The following is a 12,090-nucleotide window of genomic DNA, read 5'->3' as shown; positions in this document are numbered from 1 at the left end:
TAACTCTGATGGGTGCCACTAAAGCAATCAGATTGTTTAACATCCTATGCAAATTACTGGAGATGAATGCTTAAATCCGCCAGCGTACATACAAGTGGAAATTAGCAAAAAGCAGCAATATGGTAATTCAGCACGATGCTGAATTTAATACAAACATCTCTAAAGGCAATCAACGGGGGATAGGAAGCAAGACAAACTTTGGGACTGTAGTATGAGTTACAGGAGAAGGTCCATATGATGAGACTCAAAACAGAAAACTCCACTCCATAGACTGTTTCTGTTTTGTCTTTGTTGTTTGTTAGTTTGGTTGTTTTTTTTAATCTGGAACAAAGAATATTTACCTGCTCCTAAAAAAACCAAAGCAAAACAAAAAAAACCCACAAAACCTCCTCCAGCCATGAGTATATCTCAAAAGACATTGTGGCAGACATACAGTACTAACCACTTGAACCTTCTCCCCCACAAATTTAATCTCTGCGTAGCTAAACAAGTATTAATAATTGAAAAGCACACAAAGTGATTTTACTAAGGAGGTAATTAACAACTTCATTTCAGTTTAGCAGCTGATTTTTAGTTGGCATTAAACCAACAGGAGCTTAAAAGAACCTATTACACACGGATAAGATTCTGAATAACCTTGTGAGTTACTAGTCGGCAGTTTGATGTGGCCCTCAGACTTCAAAGGCCCCTTTTATAAGAAAAGAGGACAAAAGGCAGAGAGGTGTTTATCATCATTTATGGTAAATAAGATAGACAAATCCACTACATATGAGAAAGCTGATGCAAGGAAAAGACTGAACTTTGCATGGGCTTCATCAACTTTTTCGAAGCCCTGAATTACCCAGTAGGTTTTTGATTAGAAGATGACAGTAATTTGGAAAGGCAACAGCAAATAGTCCAGTAGCAGAGATGAATCCAGATAAAGTTTCTGCTACTTTGCTATCAGCAGATGCTTGGGAGGACACATCACCAGATTGCAGCGCAGCACGTGCCCCAGAGTTTCCTAACAACTTAAGTGAACAAATCCCACCCTGGGCACACGCACTCAAACTCTCCCTGTTTTCTACTGCTCAGCCTTAACAAATCCTATTCCCCCAGTCACGAACACATAGGCAGACAGGCAAAACTGACGATCCCTGGAGTCGGCACTAGAGGAATCGCATGTTAAGGTCTAATCACTAAATACATACACTGCTGATAATTAGGCCATGTAGAAACGTAAGGATCTTCCCCTTACCAGAATTCACTGATGAAAAACCAGCAATGACATATGGCTTAAAATTAACGTAGTGTGAAATGAAAAGTACAAACCTTTAAGTGGAAAGCTGCCTAATGTAATTTTCACAATTACCATTTAATTTAAGAAGCAGATCAAAGAAGTGCATCATTTACATTTTCAAACATTAAGTTTTAAAGATCAAAGACCTCTAGTATTTCCAGACTGCATATATGTGAGTAACTTGGTTAGAGTAATGAATCTATGCAGAGGGAGAACACGAGCTGCTCGTTTGCTCCATGAAGCAGTTTCCCCATCGTCTGAGACGGTAGCAAGTGGTATCTGCCACAAGCATCATGAACAAGTACCCATTGACACTATATATAAATAGAAGCAAGGGGCTTCAGGGTCTAAAATAGCATTACACCAATTTTCTGGCTACTGGAGAACTCTCTCCCTGAAACTAGCCACTGCTGCAGAGATTTTTCACAACTCCAGCCTGACAGCTGTTATTTAACAGTGCTTATGCGATGTTCCAGAGGTCATTAAAGACTCCACTTCATTGTAGTGTTTAACCAAAACCGTGTTTTCATGACAGTGCTATAGCCTAATTATGCCAAAAAGTTAAATAGAGAGAAGTGCACTATGTAAATATTGCAAAACATGTCAGTTTAATTCTATGTAGAAATGAACTACCAGCAGCAAATGTGATGTTTTAATGACCACTGGGAGTTGCTGCCACAGACCCTGGTCAAATTCCGTGTAAAGTAGAAAGTGTCCTGGCACTTATATCCAGGAAACAATCAAACTTTTAGTTCATACTGAAGACTCATGCTTACTTCTGAGCACCTCCCAAAAAACGCAGCTTAGGATTCAAGATTAAAACCAGATTTTTCTCGGCAGAAAACCAGAGAGCATCATGGACATAAAACCCACGCTTAAAAAAAAAAAAAAGATGGCCAAAACTTCTCTTACTAAGTAGAGGAATGTGACAACACCACGTGTAGTGTGCAATGATATTTGGTACCTGATTGCTGGTGTTACAATAACATTCAATCCCCAGGGTCTTCCTTATTATATGCTAAGATCCTCAATACATCATGCTGCCCGTCAGACTGGTCCCAACCACAGGATGGATTTTTATCTGCACCTCCCTTATGTTACCTATTTCCCTTCCAAATCACAGGATTAAAATTATTTTAAAAGTAGATGGGAGGGGATATATAATGCTAACATTTACACAGAGACTTTAATTCTTAGATCACAGTATTACACATCTAATACAGGAAAGAAAAGGGCATATGAAATCCACATACCTACCTCTAAACACGATAGGATTTAAAGCAGCTTTCTCAAGAGAAGCTTCTCTCACAGACATTTCTCATGGTAAGGATGTTGCGTTCTATAACTAAGACTATCAAGCTCTTAAAAAGATGAACAGCCATCATACTTTTACAGGAGTTGAGGAACCTGTGTATTATTAGTACTCTGAGCAACAGTCTTCCTGACAGACAAAAGAAGTTATATAGAAGCAAGTTTCATACTTTAAATCTTCTCCCACAAAATAGAAAGGTGAGCAATATCCAGGCTCCTTAGGTGAAGAAAATGATGAGCTGTGTCCAGCTGCAATTAACTCGTAGCATCCTAATCTCAAAGGATGTTTATGTTGCATAATGCTATGGAATACGTGGGTATTCCTGCCAGAGCTAAACAGGTTCACATGGGTTTCTGTGTGACAGCAGCCACACTGCTTCCAATTCCCGGCCTACATCAGGTAAGGAGACACAGTCAAAGTACTTAAAGGTCTTAATCTGCATCTCTAACAATACTTAAAACCACTATATGCAATCTAAGCAACATTGTAGGCATTGGCAGATGAAAAAACCCACTTAAATTGGCTAAAAATTGGTGCATGTCACATCTATCTCCATTAGCATTCTGCAGAAGACTGCCCCTTCCCTAAGGGGAATATATATCCCCTGCCTCAAGAAGAAACAAAGACACGTACGCTTCTTTACTTGAGTGGAGAAGCACGTGCTGAGCTTGGGATGAGACGGATCTGGAGATCCGGACCTCTTCTCCATATCCTCCCCTCAGGAGCAACGTCTGTTAAACTGAGCCTGCACCAGGTTCATGCGTTCCCAGACCGCGCAATAGCGCGGGAATAAAGATAAGACGTGGCCGAGCTATAGCCACAGCACAGCTGGGTTAGGGGTAACACTCTAAGGAAATAAAAAAGAATAATACCGAGGTGAGGAAGGCTGGCATACCTTTAAAAACAGCTGAGACACACCAATATCCTTTCCATGTTTCACTCCCCTGTATCTGAAAGGTAGCGTGACATTCGAGATGTCTTCTACCGCCTGAGAGACGGCCTCCTCTATCCTACCTCCTCGGCTGATCACAGGGGAAAGAGAAAACAGTCAGATGAGTCAGCGCTGGAAATCTGCACGGCTGGATCGCATCTAACCCATCTACTCACCAGACACAGGAAACCAAATTACTGCCAGCCTCCCGACCACGTCTGCTTAGACGGTGGAAAACGCTGCTCCAACTTTACGCTTTGTTACCCTGAGCAGTAGATATGGTTCTTGCAAGAGGCTTGCCCACACGCAAAGACCAAATCTTGTTGCTGAAACGTGGATGTTAAGTAGTCCGTATTCTGACAAAATTAACCATTATATTGAGAACCAGACATGATTTAATAGCATTATTCTTCTTAGCTATGGTACATCCAAATAAGTTTAGGAAAAGAACGTTCACCTTGCTACTGTAATTTTCAAAGGGAGACAGTTTTCACAAGGAAAGATCAAACATTCCACTGGAAAATGGTATGCCACAAGATTTTAGTTGCCACATTAAAAAAAAAAAAAACAGTATGTGTTTTAGAAATTCTTAGCTGGCGAGGTAAGAAAGGGAAGAAAACAAAAAAGGAAGCATAGGTACACACATACACGGATTTTTCAGTCAGGTCTAACAGGCTTCCATGGCCCATGGTAGGTAAAGCAGATGAGATACTGATTTTACAAATATGTAGGTTAAAAAATTAAAATAAATGTAATGACACATTCAGAAATTTAGAACAGTCTGAGACTGTATTCCCCCAATCTTTTAAATGGCCAAAATGCAAAACAAATGTAAAAAAAAAAAATTTAAAAAGCCAGTATGTTCTACAAAATGTCACAATTTAAATACTTACGAGGTAGAAATTCACTCCAGTAAGAAGGAAAAAGTAGTTATTTACAAATAACCTTAGGTGCACATTTCTCCTCTTCCCTTTCCAAGCCTCTCTGCTCTGTCATTTCTGCACAGCGCACGGCTCCCAACCCCATCCACTGACACCTGACATGCAGAACTTCCTGGAGCCTTGAACGATGCTCTCAAATGAGATTACAGCCCATGTCTGCGAGACCTACCCCAGCGTCACAGAGGACTTTTGGATTTTATCAGACGCATGAAAGCTAGCTCATTAGTGAGCAACCCAGTCTGTGCATTTTAATGGGGATTTGTCTTTGAAAAAATTCATTGACACGTAAGACTCGTAGTTGTGAAGCAATACCCTCCTGAATAATCATCGAGTCGATGTTTATTATATCAGGGGTTTTTTTCCCCTCCACAGCATCAGGCAAATGTCTGTGAAAGATATCCATCTGTACCTGGAGCTCACGCCTTCATCCTCACCTCATTTTCATTCAGTCCAAATAAGAGCAACTGCACACAACCTTTTTATTGAATGCCCAGAAGTCGCAATAGGGATGCCCACCTGACACTTAAAAAAAAAAATTATACAAAGGTGAGAACTTTGTAGTTAGTTAAGACAGTCGTCGTCACTTTGTTACAACCCCTTCTATTTGCAAAAGAACCTGCAATCAAATGCCTGGCCCATTTTTGCTCAGGATTACATTTTCAGGTACATCTAAAAGGTACATTTTGTCAGTGGCACCATTTAGGCAAACGGAGCACGGTGACACAAGAAAAGAGGTGTTTCCTACAGTGGAAATGCAGTAATGCCTGGCTTTGTCCCCAGCTTCACCCACCCTGAAACAGTATCCAAAGAAGCATTTCAAGGCAGTGCAACAGCTGTTGCTACAAAAACCCCCACCCCTGTAGTGTCAAACCTGGATTTTAATTTTTCTTCCTCTTCTCCACAGCCACTTTGACATCTGGCTTCGTTTGCTTCCGTTCTTTATCACACTGTGATTTACTAGCTGACATGGCCATTTGACCACATAGAAAGTCTCAGATCAAACTCCAGAAGCTAGATTTTTCAAATTCCTTCCTCAAGGAAAAAATAATAAATAACACATAGCAGGGCCAATAAGGTACTTCCAGGAAAGAATTTGCAAATAACACTGGAGATTAGGTCTGGGATTAGATTGCACCCCTGAAGGGCACGTGATGATCACTGCAGAACTGCTGGGCCAGGTGGCCCAACACCTCCGAAGGACCATCTCCCAACCAACGAAACTCCAGAGAGACGCAAGGGCTGCTTCTGCCATAGCGGAAGTCAGCGTCTAAGCGTATCAAATATTGTCAAATGCTTTAGCGCAGAAACTCCTGGCGGAGCTCCTATTTAAAACAGCTCCAGCTGTATTTATAAGCCTTATGAAATTCATCCTGAAGAAGTTATTTATGGCTGGAAGCCAGCTTCCCTAATTCAGGTGTCTAGCTTATACCTCGACCCCGGGCGCCTAGCGAACGGCTCCCGAGTCATACAAGGAAGACAGCCGGGCAATGAGGAGAAGCAGGTGACTTGAGAGGTGACTCCAGGGAAAGAGATGGCCTGTCTAAATTCAGGTGTCTGCCTCTCTTCATCCCACTAGCTCGGCCGCAACCCAACGGCAAGCTGCCACCAAAAGGCTAACTCGGCCATCACCACCTCTTCCCGGGCACGAGCGCTGGTGCCCATCCCACCGCCCAGGAGCCGAGCGAGTACCAAACACCACAAAACAGGCTGAGTTTCCATCATCAAATGAACTCCCTGAGCCAAATCACCGGAGGGTCAGGCAAACACCACTGCCACCACAAAAAAGGCAGGAGAAGGACACGTCAAGCAAAGGAGTTTCAATGACACCTTCCTGTGATAACGGCCCGGCACTACCACTACAAACCACGTCGTTGTGGGACTTACCCTCGGAGGACAGCCCGGCCCAACACCTAACGTTTTCACTGTCTGTGCTAGCTGAATTGATCCCGACTCGGATATTCCTTTAAAGCTGTGTCACACGACAATGATTTTGACTTTTTTGGCCAACGTAGTAATAACTATTTCCCAAAGTCAGTATATAGTTTCTTTTCTAATAGTAATGACTGAAAGCTGAATCACGCCCAGAAACAAAAGTTAGAGGACTTTCACATGAGCTGGTGCAAAAAAATGTGCCAACACACTCAGCACTGGCAAAAAAATAAAGCAAGTCTTGTAATCCTCATGCCTTTCTAAGATAACCCCAGATGTTCTGTACCACAAATGCAAAACACTGTTGAAATTAAGTTTCTCTATTCAGTGCAATGCAAATTAACATTTTACAGCTAAATATCCAACTGGAAGCTAGCACTATGAGTCAGATCCATATATCTTTCTTTTCATTGGAAAAATAGAAATTTAGCACTATTCATAAATGCTGAATTTACAACTGTTTGCAGAAGCGCACGGCATGAGGAACCAAAGAACCTATTTTAAAGTAGCTTATTCACTACATTCCTTTAAAGTTAGTTTTTTTACTTGGACTGACAGTATTCAGAAATGTGAAAAACAGCAAAACCAAAACACTCCTCCTAAGGTAATTTGGATAATATGTTAGGTGTGTCAAACACACCTTAGACCAGCAGAAGCATTTCTAGTAGATTGGGTCTGAGGGCACGTGCTGTTTTTCATTAATTTGCTGAAGTTGGAAAGCCCATTTTAAAAATTATAGTTAAGAGTTATGTTAGTCTCGTTAAGCAGAAAAGATTGAGGGGTTTTAAAGAGGTGGGTTTTTTAAAAAAAAAAAAAAAACAAAACAAAACAAAAAACCTCCTCCAGGAGTGGATAAAGGAACTTTAAAGAGGAGGAGTGGTAGGTACACGAAACAGCTGGAATGTATCTGGTTCTTACAAGACAATAAAAGCCAAGTGTTTTCCAAAGCTCAGCAAGGTCATTGTCTAATGTAATACAACCGAGTGCTCATTAAAAACTTAAAAATTTGGACCAAAAAAAAAAAAAAAAGTGTTTGACAAAGAAAAGGTGCTAAAAGGTAGTCCATAGTAATGGGGGGGAGGTGGGGAGAAGCATGCTGAACATGGAAATCATCATCTCGCCTCCTCCCCAAACTATGGGAGGAAAAAAATAGATGACCTCACAAAACTGAAGAAAGGATCAGGTCACAGTTCAAAAAAAACAATCAAAAAGACAGGAGGAAAAGAACAAAAGTAACACCATGACTAACTGTAGTTGGTAACCACAAAATACAGAACAGAAGAAAAAAGTCCAGTCAGAACTGCCTGTAGATCCCCTTAAGCTGCAATGCATTTCCCCAGTATAGAAGACATACCCATTTCTATAGTCAAGAAGTTAGTTCTTCCTCTTAAAGTGCCTACAGATGCCGCTTTCATGCGATATTTTAAAACAATTCTCAAAACTACAAAGAGAAACCGACCGCAAAGGAAACTACACTATGAACTCAGCTCAAAGCTATGCATGCCCATCGCACAGGACTGCATGAAGACAGACTTCCAGCATCTCTGAGAAATCTGAATATAAACTTGAAAAATATATAAATCCGGCTTGCAGAAACCGGGAAATAGATTTTACTCTCAAGCAAAAATCCATCTCGTTTTTCTCTCAAACACATCACCAAATGCACCACAGACACCCTTCCTGAGGTCCAGCAGGAAGGGGACAAGGTAACAGAATAATGCTCAGCCAGATAAAACAGTTATTACTGTCACCCTCTCCCTCTAAAACTTTATTGCTAGCCCTGTTATATGATATTTTGCCACAGCACTTTCACAGTCTGCAGCCAGTGTAGACCATTATTTGTAGGATTTACATTCCCACAGTATTTACTTAACAGCATGTATATTTATGTATCAATTCATATTTATATATTAATTGGATACACTTAGATTTACTTCATGCAAGGGCTCACTGCCAAGAATCTATACACAATAATGAAATATTGATGCATCCACCTAAAGGCGGGTTAAATACATCCCTTATGTAGACGTGAGCCAGGACTTTGGCAGCAGTGTTGTAAGAAGTTCTCCAGAAACCAGCCCACCCAGGTTTTATGACTTGACAGAATGACCCAGTATTAGACATGGTTTAGCCAACACAAGATATAGATTTTGCCTTTTCATTCACACATTTTTCATTCTGACACCGTCCAGGACATCGCTGGGCTCTCTACACACTATCCGAGAATACCTTACCGAGAACCGAGAAAAACCTTTTCATAATGATTAGTTCAACTGAAATAAAGGTACCTACAAGAAGAGGATTTGAACTGTAAGATGAGTCTTCTATCTCTACAGTTATTCCTCCCATCTGCCATACCAGACTGTATGCATTAGATTCATGCTTGGGGGAAAAACAAAACAAAATAATCATTGAGGTAACATCTCCGTGCAAATACAGGGGAAACATCACCGCTAGACCTCTTGCTGCATTTGCAGAAGCCCTAAAAATATACAGTAGAAATGCAGATTTTGAACAGTTTCAACAAATGGAAACATTTGGTGACCACATGTCAGAGACCATTCCCTGGATTTGATTGCTGTACTGTTGGTCCGAACCAAAAGATTTCAGTAAGTAGTCCTGGCTCTCAAGTTTTATCCTCAAGCTGACTTCTACCGAGCTACTCTGCAAATCTGCTTTTTTACTCTTCTGAGCAGGCGGGGGGTGTGTGTGTGTCTGTGTATATATACACACATTTGTTTTTTCCTGGAAAAAGTCGACAACAAAAGCCCACAACTAATTTTCCAACATCCAAAATGTAACAGATACATTTAAATCACAAAGGAAGACACTTCTGGACTCTGAAAAGCACACTGTAACGTTAGCACACGCAACAGCATTCAGATAAATTAGGCTATTTCAGTACCTATTTAATGGCCATGGCAGATACGAGCAGCAGAGGTATCTTGAGCTGCCGTCTAGACACGGTGGGCTCTCTCCCTCTAACACTGCCTATCGAAAATGATAAAAACCTTATCTCGCTACAGAAATCCTAACTGTGAAATACCTCTCTCCATCAACACTGGGTAGTGTCAGCACTAGAAAGGACTCCTGTTCGGCTGCAGTGTCCCTGCATGAGGCACAGTCCCAGGACCACAGGGTCCTGCTTCTGACTCGGAGGCTGACGCTCTTGACACCAGTTATCAGATGAAGCCAGCAGCTCTCAGAACATCTGACTTTAACAACTCTACATCAGTCATTAGGGGAAGAAATTCAGCTCCTGAGCGGCCTCGTAATAGCTTGCGGTATTAAGAGTTACTTGGCCCAACACCTATTTTTCACTTCAGTGGATTTACCAAGGTTGCTCCGCGTGCTTTCCTGCAGCTCTGCTGCTTCCCTCCAACAATTCATTCAGGCACACGCTCACTGCCCACCCTCCCTCAGACGGGATCTGTACATTCGACTACTTCAGGGAATAAAAAAAATTCAAGCATTATTTGCCTCGGGGCACTCTTAACTAAAGATTTACAGACTTTGTGGGTCAGGTTTCAAGTTGCTTTAGCAAACAATTTCAAACCCCAGACATTTACCTGAGGATTAGGGTTCATTTAAGACGGAGAACAGGAATCAAAAGCTGAGAGGTTTTACAAGAAAACAGCACACACTCTTCTTTCCTCTTGAACTCTTAGAGGGGCATCACCCCTAAAATGGTGAAGGGTGTTTTTGGGGGAGAGGGACCACGGCTCCCCTTCCTTCACAAGGATGAACTTTGTGGTGGACTGCAGAGAGGAAGAGGCAGACTGCCCTCCCACATCTTGAGGCAGGAAAACAGACTCGGCAGTCTGGGATATTTAATAGCTGGGGGAAGAATGCTTTGGTTTGGAGGAACAGCTTTTGGCTTGCTTAAGTTATAATATGGAACAGAACGCAGTAAAATAATTTTAACCCAGCTATTTCTAGCTTTGGCAAACACAGCTCTACCTTAGAGAAACTATTTCTAAGTTGTGGTGTTTCAGGGTTTTATTCTGGTCTCAGCACGCACCATCTGCCCAGCTGAGGTGCTAAGTAAAGGCTGAGCTGCACATGAGTTTGACCAGCACCAGCTGGTACAGGCAAAGCTCAGAAAACTCCGAAAGTCCCAGATGCAAGAACCCAATGCCACTAACCAGTGCTGGGTTCTGGATAAGGGACACCTGAGAAGAGGCTGCCATCCAACATGGAGACTCCAGCTGGGAACAGGCGGAAGAGGGACCTGACCAGGACACAATTTTCTCTCACCAAAAGCTTCACGAACAGACAGGGTGAAAATTTTTGATGTTTTGGGGCGGTTTTTCCCCGCCGCGAGATCTCACAAATACAGCTGCCCATTCCCCTTACAAAAAGCCCTCAGCTTCAAGGTTTGAGCTCCGGTCTTCTGAGGTTTTTTTAAATCTCAGAGTCCAAAAAGCTCTATATTGAAACACAGAAATATGTTAACACAGATTTCATTAGCAAAGGGAAATAGTAACAGTTTACAAAGAGATTTTTGCTTGTTCTTTTAAATATATAGTAGCTAGTGTTTGTATGCTTTCATCTTCCTCTAATGTTAGGGGGAAGCTGGCACACAAAACCTTACCAAAACATAAGAACTTCGAGTTCATAAATATTTGGAAATCTGCCTCATCTTCAAAACTAATTGCTTAATCATTAGGACTCACCAAGTTTCACTCTCAATCATGTACACACCACTGCGTTTCACCAGACTTGCAAAACCCTGGGACGTGTCTCATTACTCTAAAAATATCTTTACTCCTCTCATACAACGGAAATGGTTGGTCTTGGCTTTTTAAACCACCTGGATTTAAAGAGTAGAGAAACACAACGGACTCTCTGAAACACAAGCCTCATTTCATAGGGAAATAAATATTTACATTTTCCTTCACCATTACGGAATTCTCAACATCCTGTTTATCAATACCTTCAGGTTTTTAAGTTACTCGATTTACAATAAAACGTTTCTCCAAGGGGTAAGTTAAGACATTACTTTAAAACGAGAACAGCTTTCACGTATCAGAAACAAAGTACAGCCACCCAAATCAGATGGGGAAGGGGGGAAGCTGAACGTTCTGTTTTTCCACTACACAAACAGTGCACGCGTTACACTCGCATCGCTTTGCTAGGGCTCCCATGCGCTACTGGCCGGCAAAGAGGGAGCCTTTCGTAGCAATGGTACAACCAGCCCCTATCACATGAAAATTAATAATAAGTAAAACAAATCCCCAAACCCTTGAAGTAGGATTTTCAAAGACGACATTACATCACCTTAATGAACCTATTTAAAGTAAGCTTTGCTAATTTAAAGAAAGCAATGCAACAAATGTATACGTGCGAGAGGAATGCCTTAATTGCCTAAACTCACAGCTAGCTCTTACCAAATTGACACTTGGGGAAGCCAGGACTGCTTTAATTACCTCCATCCACGGGTGGCACTTACAGAATTGACACTTGTGGCAGTCATTTGCAATCCCCTCGCCTACGGTGCTCTCGGTTCAAAATTCTCAATAGATTTTAAGCACTAGATGTCATCGTTTTACAGAGGAAACAAAGAAGCCTGGACTTGGGTCTTGACAAGCTTGCAAAGACGGGGGGTAAAAAGTAACACACGCACTGCTTTGAATATTTACTCTTCTGAAAGTTGCTAGAATAGCATTTCTGTCAACCTAAGTTTCACCTCGAGTGA

General features: G+C 41.6%; 1 protein-coding gene across 2 annotated transcripts in view; it reads right to left on the bottom strand.

The window, feature by feature from the left end:
• LMO7 (LIM domain 7) overlaps positions 1–12,090 on the bottom strand; it is a 136,850-nt gene that overhangs the window by 123,788 nt on the left and 972 nt on the right. Inside the window, exon 1 of one of the 2 annotated variants that reach the window (XM_075488298.1) lies at positions 3,487–3,614. The exons of the other annotated variant lie outside the window; for it this stretch is intronic. The gene's annotated coding sequence lies outside the window, so the exon portion shown is untranslated. Of the gene's footprint in view, positions 1–3,486; positions 3,615–12,090 lie in introns of those variants that run through there. 2 annotated transcript variants of the gene reach the window in all.

The sequence above is a fragment of the Mycteria americana genome, chromosome 1 (genome assembly GCF_035582795.1).
Source record: "Mycteria americana isolate JAX WOST 10 ecotype Jacksonville Zoo and Gardens chromosome 1, USCA_MyAme_1.0, whole genome shotgun sequence".
Taxonomy (NCBI): Eukaryota; Metazoa; Chordata; class Aves; order Ciconiiformes; family Ciconiidae; genus Mycteria; species Mycteria americana.
This window is presented reverse-complemented; position numbering and strand designations above follow the sequence as displayed.